The sequence below is a fragment of the Miniopterus natalensis genome, chromosome 9 (assembly GCF_054644295.1).
Source record: "Miniopterus natalensis isolate mMinNat1 chromosome 9, mMinNat1.hap1, whole genome shotgun sequence".
Classification (NCBI taxonomy): domain Eukaryota; kingdom Metazoa; phylum Chordata; class Mammalia; order Chiroptera; family Miniopteridae; genus Miniopterus; species Miniopterus natalensis.
Window position 1 is genome coordinate 24,220,881 of NC_142089.1, and position 24,586 is coordinate 24,245,466.

Consider the following 24,586-nt stretch of genomic DNA (forward strand, 5'->3'; position numbering starts at 1 on the left):
ACTGCTTCCTTCCCCATCTCAACCTCGATTCCCTTGCTTGTAAAATGGGAACGCTGTCACCTGATACACAGGGCTGTCATCAGGGCAAAATGGGATGTCAAAAGACAGTGTAACGTTTGTCCACACCGGGCAAAGGTAAAGCGTTAAGGTGAGGTCTCAGAAGGCTCTGCAAACTTCCCGGTCACCCAGCTGCCCAGCTGCAAGCGCACTAGCCAGCGGTTTCTCGGGAAGTCTCTCCCAGCTGTTCCAGCTCAAACCCAAGCCTGTCCTGTAAAAACACGGCCCCGTCCAGAGAAGCAATCGCCCATGTGTTTGGCGGCCACCTGCCCGCCGGGGCCAGCCTGCTGGGCCATGAACGTCAACAGCGGCCCCTTCCTGGTGGGGGGAGGAACAGGGAGCCGGCTTGTTCTCGGGGCAGAGGACTGGCGGGCGACGGGGAACATTTTAAGGTGGGACGCTTCTTCCTGCACTGCTGGCAGCTGTCTACATAAGGCGTCCATTATATGCGGCCCCCAGGCCGGCGGGCCTGAGCGGCTAAGCTAAAATTAGTGTACAAGGTGCGCCCGCCAGAGATGCAGAACATCCGAAGGTCAGAGGCCTGCAGCCAGCCCCGGGCAGGGGCGGGCGGGCACACAACAGCCGGGCGGCAGCTGCCCGGGTCCTCTCGGGCACAGGGACCACGGCCCTGCCCAGGCCTGGCTCAGTAGCTCAGCTTGAGTTAAAAAACAGAAGGCGGAGTAAAATCCCGAATACATTTTAAAAATAATCTGTGTACATGCATAGGAAAACGGTGGGAGAGGACCTCACTGAATATCTAGAGGCTATCTCAGTTACAGATGTGGAAATAGTGGGTGAATTCTTTTTCTGTACTTTCCAAAATTTTCTCAATAAATATTTATTACTTTTGTAATCAGAAGAAAACACAATAAAAGATGCCATATGTATTTATATTGAATTAATTTAATATATATTTTAAATTTATAAAATGATTAAATTGTACATGCTCATGGGCATATAGTGTATATGTGTGCACAAATGTATTTGTTTATCTAGTCCACCGGTGGTGGCAGCTTGGAGTCCTGGCCTGGTAAGGCTGGCTGGCATTGATCAATATTCTCCAACTCCTCATTTTATGGAGAAAACAGAGGCCCCAGAAGCAAAGCAATAAGCCTGGAAATTACTTTTCACTGAGCCTGGTCCTGTGCTGGAGTTTCCCTAACCTTGCCCCCCTAATTTTGTAGTTGTTTGTATTCTCACTTTATGGAGACAGAAATTGAGGTACAGAAAAGTGCACTGATCTACCCGAGGGCGCCCTGCTAGGAAGCCACAGAGCCAAGCCCCAGCTCTAGCTTTCCATCCACAGCCCCCTGAGCTTGAAGAAAGAAGCGTTGCCAGATCAGCTCCCAGGAGCCTTTGAGGGAATGGGTAAAAAATAGTGGCACGGGGACACAAAGGGCGCAGCACCATCCCTTTCCTGATTGGAACAGGGTGGGCGGGTAAGACTTGCAGGAGAAGGCAGGCATGTACCAGGCCTCAGGGACAGGGAGGGTTGGCCAGAGAGGCTGCCATCAAAACTCTCCCTATCTGGTCCCCTCCAGCCTTGCCGTGCCCCAGACCTGGCAGTGCCTCAAGGCACCCTCAGCTGCTCAGACCAGAGCCTTCGCTCCAGCTGAACTTCTGTCTGCAGTGCCCATCCCTATCCCTGTCTTGTGCCTCAACTCTTTCAGGGCCTAAATCACCCACGCATCTGTGCATTCTCGTTAGCGAACAAATTTTAATGAGTGCCTACTATGTGCTAGAGCAAGACTGATGTAGTCCCAACCCTGTCAGTGCCTCTAGTTCTTAAAGAGGGCTTAGTGCTTAGGCTACCTGGGTCATTCAAACATGGACTCAGAGGCCCAGAATGCCTGGGTTCAGCTTGGCCAAGCTACTTCCTGCTGTGTGTGCTTGGGACAATTACTCAGCCTCTCTGTGTATCAGTTCTCCCCATCTTTAAAAGAGGACAATAGCACCTGCTTCACAGAATTGTGCAGGTAGAGTGAAAATCCATCTACAGCTCTTAGAGCAATGCTTGGCACGTATAAGTCCTCAATGCTCATTAGCCACCTTAATTATTCTTATTATTACCATCTGGCCCAGGTTCCCTCCTTACGATGCCCCTTGCCCCCTGGCTGCCCACTCCTCTATGGTCCCATGGCACTTGGATGCCTCCCCACTAAAGCATCAGTAGCTATGTAGTATGGGCATTAGAGGGTCTGCCCATCTCCCTTTCTGTACTTGGGCAGAGACCAAGTTTTAGTCATCTCTACCCCAGCCCCCAGCATAAATGCAGCAATCACATCTCTAGGATGATGAATTTGCAGGAAACACAAGCCGCCCTCAACTCCAATCAAGAAAAACCTTAGAGGCTCCTGGCTGCCTGGGCACCAGAGGCTGTATATCTGGCCTTCTCACAGAGCTCACCGATGCTCCTTTTAAGCCCAGCCTGAGCTGGCGGGCGGCTGCATACAGAGGCTTCCCTGAATGCTCCTCTGTGATGGGGCGCTCTGCCTGGCAGCTCATTACTAACACCAACACCGCTGCCCTACCGCCCCAGGATGCTTCCCACCGCTACATCTCTGCCTGGAACACCCTCTCTCGCTTCCCGCAGCCCTCCTGCTCTGACAGCCCCCCCAGATCCTTCGGTGGTGGCTCACACGCCCCTCCTCTGAATCACAGCCCCCTACGGAGTTTGTGGCCCCCTCTCTTCTCCACTTCTCTTGTGTCTCGTATGTGCTTCCGCTGTGACTCTTTCTCACAGTGTGTTGGTATTCATTTGTTTATGTGTCCCTTCTCCAGAAGGGACCATCTCACTCCTGTCAGCTCCCCAGTGTCTGCCAGTGCCAGGAACAGAGGGGTTTCAGCATTCTGCGGGATGAACTTTTTAAAGGAAAGTCAAGTCAATTGGTCTGCCTTCCTGCTAAGGCACATATGCTAACGTTTCACGCCACCTTTTGCACCAAAACACTCACAGACCTTTCTAGGCCACTGCTGCCCATCACAGGGATGCAAGTTGACAGAGGAGCGTGGGATGTGAGTGCGAACTACAAGATGGGCACTGAGCTGGCTTTTCGCACCTGCTCCGGCATTTAATCTGCAACCACCTGAGGAAGCAGGTATTTTAGAGACGAAGACCCTAAGGCTAAGACCAGTTACACTGCTCCCCAAGGGGGTGACAGGGCAGCACTAGAGTCTGGCTCCCTGGGGCCCCAGAATCTGTTTCTGCCATCCCATGGGATGACAGATGTGAAAGTGATTTCAGTTCTGCCAAGATAGGAAACTGTAAATCTACAAAATAACGAAGGATTACCCACCACACAGAAAACTCTAGGGCAGGAGCCACCTGGTTATTACCTGGTAGAGAGGAGAGGGCTGAAGGGGGACTCGTAAACATGGAATTCTTAGTTTGCTGCCCCAGGGGAGGCAGCCTGTTGCCCTTCAGGGACCTGGGAGGAAGAGAGCTGGGTGTGGTGGGAAGAGGTGTTCTGAGGGCAAGCCAAGCAGCCCTCTACCGGAGGGACCCCCAGCACAGGACACGGACCCAGAGTGCCTGTGGTTCTCTGTGTCAGGAGATGTGAAGGGACTCAGTGGGGCCCCTGAGCTCCTGAGACTCTGGGCCACAGACACCTCAGCGAGGAGCCCTGCCCCGTCCCCCCGTTCTGGTTCAGTAGCTTCTAACACGAGTACCTCCTCTTGGCTCCCAGATTCACCCCTCAGCCCAAAGACCTCTCTTGGCACCACAAAGCTATCTCCTTTCCTTGCTCATATAGGGCCCAACCCAAGCCCCAAGGAATGACACTCGAAGGCTGCCCGCTTCTTGCAGCCTCCCTTCCACATGCTCCTTCTCTGTGCCTGAGTCCCGGCCAGTCCACCTTCGTACCTGCTCTCTCCTTACCCTAGACTGTCCTTCCACTTTCACCTGGTGAACTTCTACTCATTCTTCAAAGCCCAGTTCAAATGGGCTTCCTGAACCACCCCCACAACCAAACCAAACAGAGCGGACCCTTCCTGCCTCACAGGTCTCCTGTGCTGTGGCTATTTGTGTGTCATCTCCATTGATGGGACGCGTATTCATCTTTGTACCTCAGTGCCCAGCACAGAGGATAGAGCACAGCAAGCAAGTACGTCCAGGCGACCAGGCCCTGCCTCAGTTTCCCCACATAGCATTTCACTCCCAGGGACTCCACAGCTCACTCTAAAATTGCCTGAGATGCTGCTCCTGCCTTCAAGAAAGTCATTGTGGTGGGAAGACAACATGGAAACCCACGTCTAGCGCCGGGAGGTGAAAGTGATGGTGGGGCATACTGTGTGGCAGGCACTGTGTACTGAGGCCAGCTGGGTTGGCAGCGAGGCTCCCCAGAGAACCGAGATTTAAGGTCCAGCAGAGCCCTCTGGTCTGGATAGGAGGGCAGAGGAAGGGCTTCAGGAAAAGGGTGGGCAGAAACAAGAAGGGGAGAAACGCTGCTCCATTCAGGGGCCTTCATGGGGCTGGGGGCCGGGCTTCGGGTAGTGGAGAGCTGGGTGTGGAGGCAATTAGGCTGCTGAGGGGCAGGGCCAAGTCACAGAGGATCCCTCTAGGTTGTCTCAGCTGCTTTTAGTTTCCTCCTAGTCCCTAGACCCCCAAGTTCCCAGCATGCTTTGCAGCTGAGCCAGCCAAGCAGCGTTATGTGCCTGGGAGCCTCCTGGGCAGGGCTCCAGCTGAGGAAGCAGTTGTAGGCTGGCACTCACACGCCCATCCTCAAACCACCTTGAGGCACTCAGGGTGGCCCTTCTCCTCCATCAGAAGCCAGACCTGCTGGGCCAGTGGGCAGGCACCGAGTCTGGCTAGACTCAGGCAGAGGCCTGGAGGCAGGCTGGGGACAGGGTGTTGATTTCCTGGCATGTGTCACCTGAGCCTTGTTCAGGACTGAGTGTGGCAGCGTGGTGAGGCAGCCTCCGGCCCGCCAGACAGCTCCAACTGCTGGGCAAAGGGCCCCCGCATGCCCTCTAGGCCTCATTGCCCAGGCAGCTCCTCCAGCCTGCCCTGCAGATCTGCCCATGAGCTGTGGCCCTATACTCACTCCTGCTCTAAGTGAGGGCCTCGCTGTTAGATCAACCTGGTCTCCCACCCTGCCATGCCCTCACCTAGCTTGGCTGTCACACCCACATTGTGCTGTGGACCTTCCCAGGTCTCAGTGTGCAGGCAGTCCTTGCCCTGCCTGGGCACTGGCAGCCTATAGTTCCGTGGCGTGCTGCCCAGCCATGAGAGGGCAGGTGTGGGGCTGTGACTGTCCATATCTGAGTTTGACTTTAAGCAGAGTTTGCTGGAAGGGACATGGGCCCCTGAATGCACACATGCGCACACATGGCATACACACAGCCCAGCCCAGGCTCCCCACGGATGGGAGATCCATGAAGCAATCCACCCAGGAGATGAGTCCTGGGGAAGTGGCAGATTGCTTCTGTTCCCACCACCCCTCCCCCATGCCATGGCCTTGACCAGAGCTGGAACAGCCGGCTGAAGGCCTGCCAGGTCAGAGTCCCACTCCCTCACTGTTCATACAGGGAAACAGAGACACAGAAAGGGAGATTCTTGCTTGAGATTTTCTTGCGCAGTAAAGGCAGACCAGGGTCAGAACCAGTTCCCTGGCTTCCATTCCAGGACAGGTGCCCATCACCATAGGCTGCATCTGTAGAGATGCCAGTTGAAGGCTCTGGACATTTAGCAGGTTTTCCCTGAGTCTCAGTAAAGTGTGGGGGTCCAACCTCCTGTGGAGGGTGAAGTCAGCCCCACCTACCTCCTGACCACACATGGCCCAGCGATCTCTAGGCTGGGCTGGAATCGCTCTGTGTCCTGTGGTGTGAGGAGAGATGGGGGAGCTTACCTGTCAAAAGCTAGCTGTGGTCTCATGGTCAAGATGTGTCAGAGATTTCTAGGAGCTTGGAGGATTGTGTTGGAGAAGACCTGTGGGAAGTAGAGAAAGTGAGAATGTTAGACCACACCATCTGTCAACCTTCACTTGAATTTGAAAAATGCTTCCACAAATGATGAGCAGAGCCTTGGCAAGAGTGGCCTCACAGCCCAGCCCTCGTTGGCACCTCTTCTACAACATGGTGAACACAGGGTCAAGGGCAGGCTCCCCCAGAGATGCAGCGTAGCTGAGAAACTGTCACTTTCGAGCACTCCTTGGTGTCCCCTGAGCACTGTTCACCATAACTCACTCATTCTTTCTCTCACTATCCGTTCGTTCATGCAAGCATTCAATAGCCATTTGGAAAAGCCATTAGGTGCTACTGTCAGCTCTTACAGAGATAAAGTCACTGAGAATGACAGCACTTGTCTAGCAAGATAGTCGCTTGTAGAGTCAGGACAAATGCCACTGGCTCTCAACGCCCAGCCCGGTGGTTTCCTCCTTCTTCTGAGTGATCTGTGCCAGGCACCAGGCGGAGCATCTTATATATGCTGTGCAAGGTGGCATGGTGCTTCCCACAATATTCCGCACAAGGGCTCCTTTTTGTGTGAAAATATTTCTTAAAACTCCTCCTAATGGTAACTGTACACTTAGTATCTTCTCATTGGGAAAATAAACAACAAGACAAAAGCCACATGAACATAATGCTTTACAATTAACTTATATTTTAGTAATCACAGCACCACCACATATATTTAAATAATGGTTACACATACTCATTTGAGACATGTTATTTGTGTCTTCTGGGCTCACGGTTTTGACCCCTTGGGAATCCATTCATTCAATATTCATTCAGTAGGTATTTATTACGCATCTCTGAGATGCCTGCCCCATGGCCCACAGGTTAGGGACCCTGGTAGGAGGAAGAGCGGTGGTTCTACAACGAGGCCTGCTTGAGGTCAAGCCCAGCTCAGACTGGATGTGAGCCCTTGGGAAGGTCACTTGGCCTTTTTCCAACTCAGGGCCCTCATGAGTAAAAGAGAGATGATGCTCCTGACATTGGAAAGTTGTTAAGATGATGAAACAAGACAATGGAAAGCACTCATGATAGAGCCTGGCATAAAGTAGAAGCTCAACAAATGGGCACCAGAGGATTATCACCATCATCGCCATCATCAACATTATCACCACCATGAGCACCATCACCATGGTCATTGTTACCATCAACAGCAGCAGCAGCAGCATCATCATCGCCATCACCACCACTGCCATCATCCTGCTTCCCTCCTCTTCCTGAACCCCAAGAAGCCTGTCCTTGCCCCTCTAGTAGGATACACACACAGTAGTTTCTACCTTACTATAGAGTTCTTTGTATATACATTTTCTTTCTCAGGTTCATTCTCATCTCTATAATATCAGAGTTGTGTGAATTTAGGTAAGTTACCTAACCCATCTGCATCTGTTTCCTCAAATGTAAAATGGGACAGTGGTTTTAGTAATTCATGAAATTGTTGAAATAATTAAACAAAGTAATGTATATAAAACTCAACACAGTATCTGGCATGTGGTAAATGCTCAATAATTGGCAGTAATTGTTGTTATTAATTATTAGTATCACTTCTCTTCTTAGTTTGTGAGCCCCTGAGGGCAGAAACCATTCCAAATTCGTCTCAGTCTTCCTAAGAGTCTAGCATAAGGCCTGTCTCCCAACAAACATTAATACGTGTTTGCTATAACAGTCTTGGAGGCTCATGCAAAATCACTCAAGGGACGGGAGCATAGCACATGGCTAAGGATAGAGTCCTGATGGGACCTTGAAAAACCCCAACAGACCTCATGAAGGGAGTCCTTTGTTACCCAGGGAGCCAATCTGCAGGCCTGCTGGGACCATTCATTCATTCATTCATTCATTCATCAAACTGACCAAATTTTCACTTTGGTCCAATAACAAATCCTTGCCCAGCACCATGTTTTTTCCTATTTCAAAATCTTGTTCCTATCTGCCACATCATTTAGTCTTCACAGAAATGCTTGGATGCAGGTAGAATAGGTACTGACAACCCATTTTGTAAATAAAAAAATGAAGAGGTGACAAGACTTGCCATAAGACACATAGCAGTCAAGGCCATTGGAAAGTGGACCAAGGTCCTGTTTATGACTTTGACTCTTTCCCACTGGCTCAGTGATGTCAAGCTCTTTACAGATCCAGGATCATTCATACTTGCTGCCCAGTGTGCTTCTCAGCAAACAAAACTAAATTAAATTATTGTCGGTACTATTTTAACATGCCTGTTGGAAAAGAAAGACTAAGTTCCATGAGGGCAGAGACTATGAAAGCCATGTAGTGTGGAGGCAGTTAAACATGTGGATGCTCTGACTGCCTGGGTTCAAATCCTGGCTCCAACACTCGCTAGATGTGGTGAACTGGACAAATAATCACTCTGTGCCTTGATTTCTACATCTATAAAGAAAGGCGAATACTAGCTATCTATGGTTGTTTTGATGATTAAATGAGCTAATCCGTGTACAGTGTCTGGAATAGTATCTGCTATACAGTCAGAGTTAGTTGCAATTATTATATTTCATGATGGATCCCCTGAACCTAGAACAAGACCTGGTACCTGGGTGATCCTTAATAAACATTTTTTGGATGGTTGAATGGATGAAATGCTTCCTGGATAGTGGTCAATAGCTGTGTCTCAAAAATGAATGAGCAAGTCAAAAGAGTAGTGGAGCTCTGGCCCCAAGGAATCTAGGATCCCCCAATTCCTGGGTCACAGGCAAGTCCAGAAGGAAAGAGCTTGGTCATCCTAAGACTCAAAGCCCTTTCTGCTTCGCCAACAAAGGGCAATAAATGTGACTAGTGGCTCTGGAGTCAGACACTTAAATTCAAGTCCTCAATCTGTTCCTCTGTCACTAGCTGTGTACTTACCTCCCTGTCCCTGCCTCAGTTTTCTTCTCTGTGTAATGGGGAAACTCAGGCCTACCTTGGAGGGATGTTGCATGGGTTAAATGGCGTATGGAGGGGGAAACTCCTCTTGTCCATAGTGATCGCGATAATGAGCCTGTCAAGGTCAACAGCAGCTCACTGCGATGGAGCTTGTCCTATGGGCCAGCTCACCCTGTGCTAAGTGTTGCTTCCACCATATTCTCCCTCATGTGGGCTCTGGATCCCTCTGCTAGGGGTGCGGCTCGTTAGAGTAGCCTGGGCTCCACTCTCAGCCAAAAGGCTGCTGCAAAAAGGGAAATTCTTTAATTGGCCCCAGTGCACTGCGCTCTGTGGAGGCGAGACAGCTGCTTGGGAAACAGCCCCCTGGAAAGGGTGGTCTCCAGGGAACTCACTTGGAGAGTTCTTCCCAAGCGCTGGTGCCAACGCCTCCCAGCCGGCACGCAGCTGCCTCCGCGGCAGTCCCAGTCCGTCGTGGCTGCAGCCCCCCTGTGCTCAGTTTCCCCGGCCAAGACCCCCGGGCTAGCAGACTGTAGTGCTGATGGGAAAGCATGACCACGTATTGAGCCAGAAACTTTCCAGTCCTTGTCGCTTGCCTGGTAAGTGGCAGTGCCCGATCTCCCTCTGACAGCCTGGGTCAGCCATTTCTCTGGCCCTGCTCTGCTGTGGCCTGGCCTGGGCTGCGCCCACTGTCATACCTTGGGCTGACCTTGCGCGCCCGCTCTGCCCTGTGGGCATGGGTGGTCAAAGGCCCCTGGCCTCTCTCACTCCCTGCCACTCTAGGCTTCTGTCATGTCCCTCAGAGACGACATGAGATTTGACAGGACCTGGTTATTTGCAAACGTAGACCCCATGACAGCATCTGTGAAGCTGGTGCCCTCTTATGCACTCACTGGCAGTCGCTGGCCTTGGCTTCAGGGCTGATGGGGGCCGAGCACCGCCCACCACCCAGGGAAGCCGAGCGGCATAGTGAAAAGGCTTGATGGCCCCTTGTTTCGATCCCAGACCATCCCTTAGAAGCTCTGTGATCCAGGGGCAGTTCCGTGGGAAGGGTGACTTCTCACAGCTTCCAAGCTGAGGCTGTGAAATGGGGCTGATAACACGGATCTTGTGCGGCCCTGGGGAGCACACATGAAGTACCTTTGTCTAGTGGCTGGCTCTCAGTGAAGGCTGGTTCCTTTCCACGCCTCTACCTCACCAGCGCCTGATCTTCTTGGTGCTAGCTGTCTCCTGATGCCAGGGATATCCTCTCGGAGTGAGAAACCTGAGCAGTCCCAGTGATGCCCACCATGTGGCTGGCAGGGCCCCAGCGTGCTCAGCACACTGGAGATAAATATAGGGTCCAGGCACTTGATTCTAAACAATGGACTATTCTGGGGTTTTAATTGCTCATCATGGGGAAGGCAGGCGCTGGGCAATGACCAACCCTGGGGGACAGGACAGCATTGGGGTGGAAAACATACAAAGGTGCAGGCGCAGAAATGCCAGCCAACAGGTTACAAATCCAATGGTCACTGAGGGAAGGTGCTTAAACAGCTGCTGGGTTGACCCCGCTCACAGTATACAAATAGGGAAACTTAGGACCAGGGAGGAAAGCGCTTCAATTCACTGCTTCAACAAACATTCCTCAAGTGCCTCCTCCAGGCTGGCTCCATGCTCAGCCACAGGAGCCTCACAGCGTGCGGGGAGACAGGTGGGACACGTGCCATCACAGAACCTGTGACAAGTGCCAGGAGGAGGTACGGATGGGCTGTGGGAGCAGGAAGGAGGCACGCCATCCTAATCACATGAGTCATCCATTCATTCATTCCCCAGTGTGCCTGGTGCTCACGTGTGCCAGGCACTGTTTCAGAGCTAGAGACACAGCCCTGAACAAAGTCCAGCCCGGCCTTCCTGGGGTCAGGACAGAGAAAGGCACAGATGAATGAAGGCATGGATGACATCCGGTCAGGGTGTGCAATGCTATAAAGAAGAATACAGCGGGGGAACCTGTCGCTGGTTGACAGTTTAGGTAGATAGTCAGTCGGGTTGATTGATACTAAGTTACAAGTTCACTTTACCACAAGGGACAGGCAGGGCGGCGACTGTTCTCCCTTCTGAGTGAAGAGGGGACCCAGGCCCTGAGGTGACCTGCCTCAGGGGTCAAAGAACCAGCCAGAGTTAGGACCTGCCTCAGGCTTCTTGTCTCACAGGCCAGAGCTGGTCCCTGCACAGCAGGGCAGCCCCTCGTCCCCACAGCCACCATCCCTCCCTCCCTCATCCCCAGGGGAGCAACAGACAGCTCTGCTGGGTTGGGGGCCAGAGCCAGGCCCCTTCAGCCACCACCACCTCCTGGCTCGCCAGTTGCCCCGCTGGCCTCAGTCAGTGGAGACTGACAGTCAGGTCCTCAGCCATCGTGACATGGCATACCGCTCCCTCCCCTCTGCCACCTCCCACGGATGTCGGTGGTGCCTTGGTGACAGACAGGCGGTCCCTCCGCTGCGGAGTTGTGTGACCTTGACAAGTTCAGCAGAGCATCTGTCAAAACTGGATGTTGTGCCACTTGGAGAGCTGTGGGAGGGTGAAATAAAGTGAGTGTAAAAGACCCACAAGTCTGTGGCCCACGGTGGGCTGGAGCAGCGTGGCATCAGTGTGGCATCTCCCGCGTCGGCGCCCTCCCCTCCCTCCCGCCGAGCCTGGCCCAGAGCCCAGAGCACCGCTCCCTCTTCAGGGCTCAAACAGCTTTGAGCGCCTGTGTTCTCTGCCTGTCTGCCTGGTCCCTGAACGAGGTCGACAGCTCCCAGGGAGCAGCCTCTGGCTCCTGCACAGCCCCAAGCCACCAGCCTGGGGCTCAGCACAGTCACACTGGGTCTCAGCCACTGCGCCATAAATGTCCCCATGCAGCTCCCAGCCAGGAAAGCTAGACTTGAAGACCAACGGGGAAGGTGAAACCACGGACTCAGAGTCAGCTCCTTTACCAGCCTAATGAGCCTGGACAAGTAAACTTTTTTTTTTTTATAAGTGGGGGTAATAATCAGAACCCAAGGTTTTGCAAAGTTACATGGTGATTTTAATATTATTGCTCCCATTATATAATCATAGGTTCAGACAAGGGTTTATTCACTTGTAAGCTGCTGCTATAATCCCTTCTGTGCCCGGTCCCCTGCGAGTGAAGCTCCCCGGTGAGGGGAATTCCCGACCTGGGGGCAGCCCGTGCCAGGCTTTCCTCCGAGCTTTAGACACTTTGCCGCCTGGTCTGAAGGCCTGCCCCGCTGAGCTCTGGCGTGCAGAGAAGCGGGTGGGTGGGGGCCTGAGGGAGGGTGGGGAGAGGTGCAGCAGGATAGTGGGGTGTTGGGAGCTGAGGGCACCCGGAAAGGATGCCTCCAGTCACTGGGCCAGGGAGCGCTCTGTGACCCTCCACAGGCTGTCAGCCCCCCTTCCCGGATCAGCTCACACTAATGCACCTCCTCTGCCCTCGGCTTCAGAGCCAGCCCAGCCCTTGCAGAAGACATCCTGCCCGGCTGCATCCTGCCCGGGCTGCTCAGCGGCTGGACCACAGGGGCCGGGTTCTCGAGCCATGATGTATGATTAATGACTCCGATGAGCTCACCAGCCCACGGAGGGAGGGCAATCCAAGGGGAGGCCAGAGGAAGGCTGGTTATGGATTTTAACCCTCTGATGTTGCTGGCTGGGAATTTAACATCAATAATTCAAGGCAGTAGGGAGGAGGGGGTGAGAAAAATGCAAAAGAGAGAGGGAGGTAAGGACTGGAAGGAAGGAGGGAGGGAGGAAGGAGGGAGGGGAAGGAGGACCGATGGGAAGCAGAGATGCTTTTCTGAGTTTCCCACGTGCAACTTGCACCTCTTTTAGCTCCTTGAAGCCCCTTCTCTCCATCTGTGAAGAGGATACCATCACCCCCATTAAACAGATAAAGAAACTGAGGCTCAGAGAGGAAAAGCAAAGGCTTCAGTGGCAGGGGTGGGGGGAGATACTGACAGGTGTGCAGATTCCAGAACCCGGGTACCTCTACTCTACCTTGACTCCGGGGTGTAGCGGCGGGACACCGCCCAGCTCACACGCTGGGGCTGACATGTGGTGACATGAGTTTGGAGGGCTTTGCCCCAGGAAATAAGTCAGCCTGTGGCCTTCTGGACAGCACCAGAACTTTGTTGCTGGAGCTGAAAAAATTAACTGCTATATTTAAAAGCATTGTTCAGTTGCTATGGTAACAGAGGGGCTAAGAATAATATAAAAAGAAGATGATATGCCAGGTTGTCACTGGCAACCCAATTTTAAGGGTGTGTGTATGTGATTTAAAAGGAGTAGGGGGGGGAGGTGGTGAGGTTCAGACTGTCTTCCCCGCTTCCTCCGGCACCATCTGGCCCAGAGACGCGTCCAAGATGCAACCAGGGCTGGGATCTGACCAGTCTGTCCGAGTCAGGGGAGAGCTGGCACATCATGGCCTTGAGACCAAAGATTAAGATGGCTCTCATTCCCTAATTGCTGTCCCCTCCTGACAGCCACTCACTGCCTGGGCAGCCTCCCTCAGCTGTGGAACCCCAGCCGGAGGCACCCCTCCAACAGATGGTCCCAAAATAGCTTCTTCCCCCTGACCTGGGAGCTTGAAGCCAGCCTGGCAGACTCCCTGGGGACCACCAGGGAGAACAGATGGTTGAGAGAGAAGAGCCGGAGACAGATTTATTGATCTGTAGCCTGGATGTCAGGGCTGGGAGGAGGCTGGGGACAGACGTGATCACAGGGTGGCCCTGGCTCTCTGAGGAGTCCTGGAGAGGAGCCCTAGCTCTAACCTTGTTCTGGAGCCTGGCCCAGGTGGTGGGAAGGGACCCATGGCAGGCCTCAGGAGGGACAGAGAGGTAGATGGGGACTGTGGCCCCTTGTACACCAGCCAGCTGCTTGTCAGGGATGAGAAGGAAGCACCCCTGGAGGCACAAAGAACTGGACAGAAAAAAAGACAAACACAATCCCTAAGAAGGTTCATTAAGTCATGTTTTGGAAAGAGATCTGGTGTCTTCACCTCCATCATGGGCATGGAATGTGAAGGAAAGCTGTGAAATCAGTCTGACCAGGGTCCCCATGCCAGCTAGCTCTGTCACATACTGCTCTGTGACCTCCAGCAATGGCCTTAGCATCTCTGGGCCTTGACCCTACCATAGGAAAGAAGACTTTTTTTTTTAGGACTGTAGCTGGGTGTTGATAGACTAAAGTATATGAAGTGCCAGGCCTGGCATGTAGAACACCCTCAGTAGACAGCACCGTCTGCAGGGGAAACCACCCGCCAGGAGAAGGGTGACTTCTCTCTGCCAAGCCAGCCCCAGGGAGGCACCTGCGCAAATACAGAAGGCCTGAGACACAGCTGGGAGGCATCCTCACACAGAGACGGCCAGCAAGGGTCCCCAGGGTGGCCAGATGTGCCTGCAGGGGCCAGGGAATTCCAGAGGAAGAGAAAGGCCTAATAGAATCAGGATGGGGGGGGGGAGCTATTCCAGGCGGAAGAAATGACTTGAGCAAAGGCAGGAAGGTGGGAAAGCATGATGAGGGCCTGAGAGCAGGGGGCAGGCTTGTCGGGTGGGAACCTACCAGTAAAGTCCCAGCCTCCCATGGGGCTCAGCAAGGAAGCCGGATGGGCCTGGTGAACTGGGGGCAGGAGGCCCACAGGGATGCTGGTGCAAGAGTCCAGGCCAGACATAAAGAGGCCTGGGCTAAGGCAGAACAGGGCTTTACAGTTTACAAGGCACATTCACATCCATTACCTCATTTGATCAAGCCAGGATGGACAGAGTTTACTGTCCTACCCAAACTCTCCCCCATCCCTGCTTACAGGGCTTCCCACAGGCTGGGGCACCCACCATGTACACATATAGATTCCTAAGCATCCCCTAGAAGTGGGCAAGTCCAGGGAGAGGTCTCAGGAATGGGTGTGGTCAGGGAGGGCTTCCTGGAAGAGGAGCTTCGGGAGGCATTCTGAACAGACAGTACGGCACAAGTAAAGCTTGGCGAGGGGACTGGTCACAGCGCACGGGGGAAACAGCTCCTGGATCCTGCTGCAGATGAGCCCTTCTGCAGGGGAGTTGGGAGAAAGCAGGTTGGAGGTCTGTGCAGGGCTGGGTGACAGAGAGCCATGAATTCCAGGCTGAGGGGCTGCATTCTCTCCTGGGAAGTAAAGACCTGTGGGGAGCCAACAGGGGTGGAGGCAGGATGGGGAGATGTGAGCAAAGCAGTTTTAGGAAGCCAAGCTGGGTCAGACATAATTCCTCGCTCCTCTCACCTACTCTCAGACATAGGACTCTCCTTCTCTGGCTGTCTGAGCGCCAACAGGGACACCGGACCTTAAGCAGCACGTCATGGAAAATGGGTATGTTTACTTAGGGGCTACTCTTATGTCAACAGAACACAGCCAGCTCCCCCCAGCCTCCACCTTGCTGTTTTCCCCTTTTGGGGAACACTAGCTGCCTTACGTTCTGCTCTCTCAGGGCACACACTTCTGGTCTTACTTTCCCATGGTGGAGGTGCCCAGAGTTGTGTCCAGAAGAATGTCTGGGCCTTATGGGGGGTCAGGCTGAGTCAGCCGGCGGGCAGAGAGCTGCCCCAAGTGGCTCAATGTCTGGGGACTACAAATTGGGCAGAGGTGTCTGGGCCAGGGAAGCCCATATAGCTTTTGTCCTTCTGCCTCCTTCTACAAATATTATTGAGCACCAACTATGTGGCAGGCACCGGTCTAGGCACTGAATCAGGCAAACAAAATCCCTGCCCTCTTGGAGCTTAAATTCTAATTAGGAAAACAGATAACAGCGAATGAGCAAATATTGTTGGGTAGTGATGAGTTCCATGAAAGAAATTAACCACCTTGAGAAGGGAAAGAAAGCGACCAGAGGAGATGTTTGAATTGAGATGGTCAAAGAAGGCTTCTCTAAAGAGGTGAGGTTCTAAGGGGGTAACATTTCAGCAGGAGCCTGAACGAAGTGAGGGAGCAGTGGAAAGAGAATTTTGGAAAACAGTATTTCAGGCAGAAGGAATGGTACGTGCAAAGGTCCTGAGGCAGGAATGAGCTTGGTATGTTTCTCTGACTCCTCATCTAGTGCTCTTGGGGGAAAAAGAGGCTCAGGGAGGTTAAGTGACTTGCTTGGAATCATGTTGCTGATTAGTGGCCGAGTAGGCTGCTTGCTGGTTCAGGGCTCGTCTGCCACTACATGGGCAGCTGGCCACATTTCAGGGCCTGGGCTCCAGCCAGAGTGTGGGTGCTGGCTGCTGACTGGGGGAGGCAGAAGTGAGGGAGTGTGAGTTATTCAGTAAGCAAATATTGACTGAGCACCTGCCACATGTCAAGCGTTGGCTTTGATGGGCCCTATAGAGCAGGGCACACATGGACAGAAGTTCATGCCCTCCTAGAGCCCACATTCTAGTGCAGATCAGAGAATATGGGGGTCACAGGATTTGGTCAGAATTCTGGGAAACTCAGAATGCAATGATTGCATCTTAGCCTCAGAGAATTCAGAATCACCCAGGCACAACTTCTCAGCATAGAACAGTTGACCATGGCCGTCAGCAGCATCTGGTCACCTTGAAAGAGGCCAGACCTGAGTGTCCCACACGTGGCAGCCAGTGGCAGAACCAGGATCTTAACACCCAGGAGCAGGAGTCCGGGCTCTTGAGCTCATGGATATTCTCTGGTAATGGAGATGAGCGTGGGTTTGGGGGCCAGACAGACTGGCTTTGGATCTGCACCCCATGCTTGCAATGGCATGGAATCTTTCTGAGCCTCGGGTTCCTCATCTGTAAAATGGGACTAATGTGGGATCTGCCTCAAATAGTTGTCATGAGAATTAAGATAACATATGTGAAGTGCTTAGCGGGGCAAATGCCCCAAATGCTTGCAGTTGTTGTTATAATTATTAGTGAAACTTCCAGGACTCTGGTATCTTTGTAGGTGACAGAGATTGGACCCAGCTGGGATCGGAACAGCTGACCTGCCCCAGCTAGCAGGCTTGGTGTCCCACTGAGGGTCTGCCCGGGAATGTTAGCTAATGGGGAGTAAGGGTTGTTTCACTCTCACCTCGCAACAGAAACATGGCGCGTGTGGCCTGGCACGAGCCCTCTCCCCTCCCTTTCTTCCCCGCCCTCCTCTGTCTCTGTATCTCTGTGTCTCTGTGTCTCTGTCTCTGTCTCTCTCTCTCTCTCACACACACACATACACACACACACACACACACACACACGAGCACGTGCTACAATTATGGCCATAAGAACTTGACCCACCCCTGGGCAGTGGGAGCTGAGCAAGACCAAAGGGGAGCGGAGAAGTTTCCAGAAGATTCTAGCTGGGGCTTGCAGTACATGTTTTAGCCCTCTCTTGGCTGGGCTGAAACTAGCCATGATGAAATTAGGGCCTATGCAGAGGTCGGGGGAGCAAGAGCCCATGGTCAAGTGAGACTAATGAGAAACACACCCTTGTAATGGGGAGAGACCAAGGCCAGGCATCTGAGTGGAGGCTCAGGCTGTGCTGTGGTGGCCACGGACAGCAGCTGCGCAAAGGGCACCCAGGCACCCAGAGGACTTCCTGGAGGAGGAGGGGGGGGGAAGAAGAGGGTGTCATTTGAGTTTTGAAGGATGGGGAGAATTTGGCCAAATAGAATTTGTTGCTCAGTATGAGAACCGCATTACAAGCAGAAAACAAAACAAAAGGCACAGAGGTTGGAATTTTTAGGGTGCAGAACAACCATGAGGTTCCACTGATGATTTAGGCTTTTCTAAGTTAGAAGATGTGAGTGGGGAGGTGGGGCAAGAAGCCTCTTTTGCCTCCAGTTTTCACCTTTACTGAGCAAACAGCAATTCCTTCATGCATGCAAATAGCACTTTAAAAAGTTAAGCAATGCATTTTTCTTTCCTGTGCCTCAGTTTTTCCATCTCACAGATGGGTGTGTCCCTGACATGGGCTGGGGACTGCCCCAGAGTAGATGTTCCTGACCAATAGGCGGTCATTGGCTGCCCCACGCTGCTCAGGGAGGTCTGTGGCCAATTTCTCTGTCCCCATCAGGAAGTCTTAGGCTCATCGAAAGCCTTGGGTTTCCTGGGACATCCATCTTTCTGGGGCAAAAGCCACAAAATTAGAAGAATGACGTAGTGACCAGGCTCAGGAGAGAGACACACGGAGCCCTTCCTCAGCCTCACCCCAAAGGAGCTGAACCTTGAAGAGGTTCAGTGTCTTGCCCTAGACTTGTAGTTGGTTAAGTAGCAGAGATAAGATGTGAGCCCAGGACTGCGTGACTCCCAGCCTCCACTTCTTCACCATCAGGCCAGGCTGTCTCTTAAGTTGCACAGGCCAAGAATATAAGCTGAGATGGAGAGCAATTTATTCTCAGTCCCACAAGGACTCAGACTTTTGGAGAGTAATGGGGCTCAGCCACACCTGCCACTCCAGAGGCCCAGGCGCTCTGAGACAGGAGACTTGGCTCTGGTCTCAGCCAAATGTCCCTTCCAAGCCATCTTGGCCCGTCTTCACCTCCCCTGCTCATCCTCAGAAATCCTCCCAGGCCTCCATCTCACATTCTGAAAGTCTTCAGAGCAGCCAGGGATTTCCATAATCGGCAAAACAAACCTGATGTGCTCACAACCCCACCTCTGATCAGGCCGCTGGGGCTGCTCCCGGGCCCCAGGCAGCAACCCTTGAAGGGGCCTTTGGGACATCCCACAAATAGGATGATTCAGTCACAGGTTGGTTCTGTTTGGACATAGTTAGAACAGCTTTGGGTTCGTCCTGGCTCACCCAAATCACGCACTAACTATCCCTCATTATTTACCACTCCACTGTTTCGAAGCCTATTACACAAGGTATGAAGGAGCTACAGGTGAGACCATGAATGTGCCTGCCAGTTAGGGGGGTGGAGGTTAAGCCCAGAGCTTCCTAGGGAGAGGGAACCACATCTGCAGAGGCCCAGAGGCCCAGAGCTGCACCACACTCTGGGTGACCGTAGCGCAGAGGTGGAGAGGGAGGCAGGGAAGAGCGGGCCAAGATCCCAAAGGCCTCGGTAAGCCACCCTAAAGGAACTTGGCATTTAACCCTGGAGGCCACAAGGAGCTATTAAAGGATTTTTTGCAAGGGGTGATGTGACCAGGTTTGTGTTTTTAAAGATCCTCCTGGTGCGCTGTGGAGGACAGATTAGAGGGGCTTGGTGGTGGCAGTTCAAAGCAGCCACAGAAATCCAGGGAAGACGAGGTCCTTAGCAGTGGAGAAGGGAGGAAGGGGACACGCCTGAAAGATTGTGAGTCGACAGGCCTTCGTTGCTTTGGATGGGGTGGAGGTGGGGTGTCAGAAATGAGGCCTGAGTTTGGGGACTCGCACTCCTTCCCGGGGTCCCGTCTCTGCCGCCATCTCCATCGTCATCCCATCGCCGTAATTGGAAGTCATGGAATGGAACTCTATGGGGACTCCATGAAACACTGAATTTCTGGCTCCATCTCATGAACTGGGAGCAATTTTACTAGCAGAAAATATGCCCGCACCATAAAATCATAACCACACATGCACAACCACTATATAAACACGCTGCAAAACAGCAGAATTGGCTGATTCTGATCATTCTTATTAATATTTTGTTGCTACTTGTACATTTCAGTTTATTGCCTGGCCTACTCATTACCAGCCAAGCAGCCAGCGCCAGGAACTTAGGTAGAGCCAATGGGAGAAAAATGTAAAATGGAGATAATTCTAAGTAATAATTTTGTTCTTTACTACAAATTGGGAAGAGACAGGTCTCAGTCTAGCTTAGCAGCGGGGCGTCACAGCGCAGCTTTGGGAGCGCGGGGGAACGCACTCCTGCAGGGTGGAGAGGATTCTGATTAAGTCGTTCATGCTGAGGAATGAATGACCAACAGGCTCTGACCCCTCCCAGCAGCCTGGCTTCGGAGACGGAGAGTAAGTAGCTCTCCCGCCTCCTTTGGACGTCACCTGCCTCTATACCCATGGCCTGCGGCCTGCAGTTTTGCCTGGGACCGCAGCTGCCCCCGGGAAGCCTACTCATGGATCACCCTCTCCAGGTTTGCAGGAGTAGCATTAAGTAGTGTCTTGGGGTAGACTTTTGCACCCCCTTCCACCACCATCCACTGTCACCGTCCAAAGCCACTCTGCATAAGCAAGCTATCGGTCCTTGGACTGCTGTAATAGAAATCACAGACTAGGTGGCTTACAGACAACAGAAATTCCTCTCTCATCTGGAGGCCGGGAGGCCAGGATCAAGGAGCTGGCAGACTCAGTGTCTGGTGAGGGCCATTTCCTGGTTCATCGATGGCCATCTTCTTGCTGTGTCCTCACATGGTGGAAGGGACAGGAGCTCTCCGAATCCCTTTTTTAAGGCACTGATCCCACTTATGAGGGCTCCACTTTCATGATCTAATCATCTCCAAAGGTCCTACCTCCTAATGCTATCACATTAATTAGGTGACTTTTGGGGGAACACATTTAGTCTGCAGCACAAATGTAAAATTGAGGTAATGAGTGTGCTTATTCTGCAAATGCAGCTTCGAGATAAGTCTTCTATATGCTCTCACCCCACTGGAACACTGTCCTCATGACCCTCTTCTGAGGACAGCTGGTGAGACTAGTTCCCCCATGAGAAGGGGGCCGCCTTCCCACGTAATGCCTGGGACTAAATGAACAGTGGGATGGGCTTTCTTCCAGAGATACTACTATTGCTGCAGGGAAAACTGAGGACCTGAGAACACAGCCTTGCACTGGATCACACACTGAGGAGGTTCCTGAACATCTGGCTACACCCACCCTCCCTGGCCCTTTTAGGAGACTGGAGATGTCCTGCTCTGAGCTGACATCACAGTCTGGGAGCAGGTAACGGGCAAAAGGAGCAGAGCCCAGGCACTGAGGTGAAGCACTGAGGCATCTGGTGTCCCAGCCCCAGCTCCATATGTCTTGTACAAGCCTGGGCAAGTCACCGAACCTCTGGTTTCAGTTGGCAAAGGCTGGTTACACAGATCACTTCAGAGGCTTTCTCTGGTTTAACAAATCCCTGTCTTTGGTTATGTGCAGTGGGTGAAGAGGGAACAGTAGAAATGACTATTTTTATCTAATCTGTAAGATGCATTTTTTTCCTGGTGATAATTCAATTTTGTTTTTTTCTACCTTTAAAGGCTTCTCTGCAGGGAGAAGGGGGAAGCTGTTGGATTTATGAATGCAAATAGAGGTGCTGACAGCTGGTCTGCACTGAGGTCACCTGCTGGGTCTTATCTGAGGCCATGAGCTCCATCCCAGGTGGGACAGCTTTGCTCCTTGATGGGGGCCTGGACCGGGCTGGGGTGGGAGTCAGGCTGGGGCCAGCAGAATTCAGCAGAGGACTCCAGGTGGATCCTCACACCAAGAAAGAGCACAGGCACCTCCACCTGCAGCTTCACAAAAATGGTCCACCAAACCTTTCTCACCCACAGTCTCACATCAGCCCAGGGAAGGGGGCCAGCTGTTTGTTTCCCAGGTTACAGAGCAGGACACTGAAGTTCAGAGTGGTCAAGTGGATGAGAAAGGCAGGACTGAAACCCAGGACTCAGTGTTTTCTACCCTCTTTGTATGAAACAGTCCACCCTAGGCAAAGTGGGCATATGGGAAAGCACCTCTCGGGCTGTAAATAGCATCCCTGGGCCAAGAATGTTTCAGGAGGGGCAGAAATGCTCCACCTGTAAAGGTCATTGTGTTTCCCCACCTCTGCCATGAGCCTTTCCCAATAACAAGGGATGATGGTTCCTTACAAGGAAAAGCTGTAGAGAGGTGAGAGAGCAGACACATCTCTTCCAGCTGAATCCTGCTACTGCCGGGAAGGGACATCCGACTTCAAGGGCTTGTGTGAACAGCCTGACGCAGCAGCAAAGGAATGACTGAGAATCTCCCAGAACCATCCAAGGCCCAGACTGTCATCTGCTGCTAATGGCACTGCTCCCTTCCAGTTAGGATGGGTGGCAGCCTGGACCAAAGACCCAGATACACAGGACCAGTAAATAAAGCTAACAAGCCAGTGTTTGTATGAAAACTGCATGGGGAAGCCAAGGTCACCAGTCCTCTGTCCCTTCCACCAATGGTCCCCAAAAGACGGGCAGGCACCACCAGAGACCAGACTTGGCTCAACCACCCTGGGAGGCAGGTGTATTGTCCCTACCTTTCAAGTGAAGAGCTGGTGACTCAGAGACAAAGTGGCCGGTCTTGGACCATTTTAAGACACAGGTGCTGTTACTTTTGGAGGCCTCTCCCACGTTACATAAAACACATCCCATTCTGAATATATTCTTTGGATGAAAAACACATGACTTTTAAAAATAATTTTGCTGTTGAAATTGTTTGCCGTGAGTAACTCGCAAGATTAATGATGGGCTCTGACTTCTCAGCCATCGTCGTAATCGGGAAACTTGGCAAAGCAAAGCACTGAAACCCCCAAAGGGAGGGCTGTTTTTATAAAACACAACCGAACAGTCGTATCCGAATAGATTAACTAAACTGATCATTTTGATCAGCGGTTTTCGTATTTTGAAACCTAAGCTTTTTCTTTTCATGTCTCAACCATCTGTGTAGGCTCTGGAGAAGCGGGGGGCCCATGTGCTGCCTAAGTACCTGAGGCCCAGGGTGAGCTGGGATGTGAACACAGGTGTCACTCCAAAGCGGGGCTCTGTCCTCCAGGCAGGGCTGCCCCCAGGAGTCAGGGCGCCGTCTGCACGTTAGAAGGAAATTACCATGTAGAACCCGGCAGAAAACACGGCTTGGAAGGGATCTGGGAATGATGTCGTTTGAAAAGCTGTTAACAATCGTGAGGGAGGGGGGCTGGGAGATATGGGTGAAGGTGGTCAACAGGTACGAAATTCCAGTTACAAGATGAGTGAGTCCTGGGGTGTAGCATACAGCACAGTGACCAGCGTTAACGCTACAGTCTACGTTTGAAAGTTGCTAAGAAAGCAGATCTTTCGAGTTCTCATCATAAGAAAAAAAAGTGTAACTGTGTGGTGACAGACATTAATTAGACTTATTGTGGTGGTCCTTTTGCAATACATACAAATATCACATCATGTTGTACACCTGAACCTAAAAAAAAAATGTTACGTCAATTATACCTCAATTTAAAAAAAAAGAGTCATGGATGTTGGGTCTTGAACACGAATAATAGTAGTGGGTGGCATTTACCAGGTACTGACAAGACACGAGCATGTTATGCATCTGCTCATGGAAGTCCACCAGTTGCCCTCTTCTGGGCACAGAGAGCACAGTGCCACATGAGTAGCCAGGGGCCTTGCCAGGATTTGAACTGGGAGAGCTGGGTTCTAGAGTCCAAGGGCTTAACCACTGTGCTCTGCTGCGACACGGGCTGGGGCTGGCGGGGACCGGGGCAAGTCCGGGGTTGCCCAAGTGCACTGTTCAAACATCTGGGACAAGGAGGGAAAGAAAGCTGTCCCTTTGGGGATGGCTAACGGTGGGGGTGGAAGAGAAGGCAGGCAGGTCTCAGCTCACTAGGAAAAGGAACTTTCTGACACGCAGAGCTGTGTGGCAGGAGATGGGCTGCCCTGGGCAGCGCCAAGCGACTTGCCATTGGCGGTCTGCAGGGAAAGAGCCACGTGCGGGGCACGGAGGGGAGCCCTGCTCCGGGGAGAGGCTGCACTGACTCAGCAGGCAGAGCGGACCGCACGCTCCTGCTCCCTCAGCCTGTCTCCCTGCAGGCCTCGGTGGCTCAGTGCAGGAGGCAGGGGAGGCAGTTTCCGCCTCTGGCCGGGTGTGGGGCCCAGGGAAGGTGTGTCGGGGACGGCCACAGCCATAGGAGACTGAACTCGGAGGCAGGGCCTGGAGACAGGCTGGTATTTATTGAGTTTTCCTAAATACTAGTTAGTTGAGCTTCGTATGTCCTTCTCATTTCCTCCTCACATCCTCCGAGGTCGATTTTCTTGCTCTCATTTCACAGATGAGGAGCCTGAGGCCAGAGAGGCTAAGCAGAGGGCCTGGGGGACCCACAACCACTGCCTCGCCTCTCCGCTGCCTGAGGCCACCTTGGCTTTCTCCCTGCGTGGAGGAGGCGGGGAGCTGGCCCCTTCCATCCCTGACCCCCACCCCAGCTGGGACCCCAGCCAGGAACCGAGGCCCAGGCAGTCCAGGCCACTGGGGATCCCAAGGTGGTAGGAAGGCAACGGGGGGCCAAGCAGGAAGGACGGGTGAGGGTAGGGTGGGGGAGACACTGACAGACGGAAATGAAAGTGGCCTTGAAAAAAAGGAACGAGGGAAGAAAAGCAGAAACTAAAACAAGTGACAAAGAAAATGAGAGTGTCCAGAGGAAGTGGCAGAGGGGTGCGGTGCGGGCGGAGGAATCCCCCACAGCCTGGTGTTTCCTCTCTTCTCAGAGACAGGAGGGAGGGGGGCAGTTGGCCAACTGCCCATGCCACAGTCACCTCCTCACCTTGGGCCAGAGGCAGCCAGTGGCTTTGGTAAGGAAGGCCTCCTCCAGCCAGAGCTCCAGTGTGGAACCCAGAACCCCAGGCTGGAGGCTGGGTCAACCACTTCCTGCTGGGTGCTACTGGGACACTGATTACCCCTCACCGGCCTCAGTTTCCTTTGTGCAAAGTGGGTAGAACCGCCCTGAGCCCATAGCACTACTGGGAGGAGTGTTCTGAGGCAAAGCCTGGTGCAGGGTGGATGGTACCTGGGAGGCCCTGACGGGGCCTGGGGCAGCACCCGGGAGGTCAGGAG